Raw genomic sequence first — 260 nt, 5'->3', positions numbered from 1 at the left:
CGGAATCTTTATGTTTAAATATTTTCAAAAGTAAGCTATTTTACTGAATGAAAAAGTCGCAAAGGAGTAAAAATTAGTTGGAAAGCTGTAATTTATCAATACTTAAGACTGCTACGCAACATAATTGCGAATTCCAAAATGGAGTTCGTTTTTGGAACCAAATCGTCCCCGTCTACCTATAATAAACTGATATAGCGCCGCGTGTGGTCGAAACCATGACAACCAGGAACTTGGAGTCAACACTAACATCGTAGTGGAGC

Source organism: Ciona intestinalis, chromosome 14, assembly GCF_000224145.3.
Source record: "Ciona intestinalis chromosome 14, KH, whole genome shotgun sequence".
Taxonomy (NCBI): Eukaryota; Metazoa; Chordata; class Ascidiacea; order Phlebobranchia; family Cionidae; genus Ciona; species Ciona intestinalis.
Note: the sequence above shows the minus strand (reverse complement) of the source record.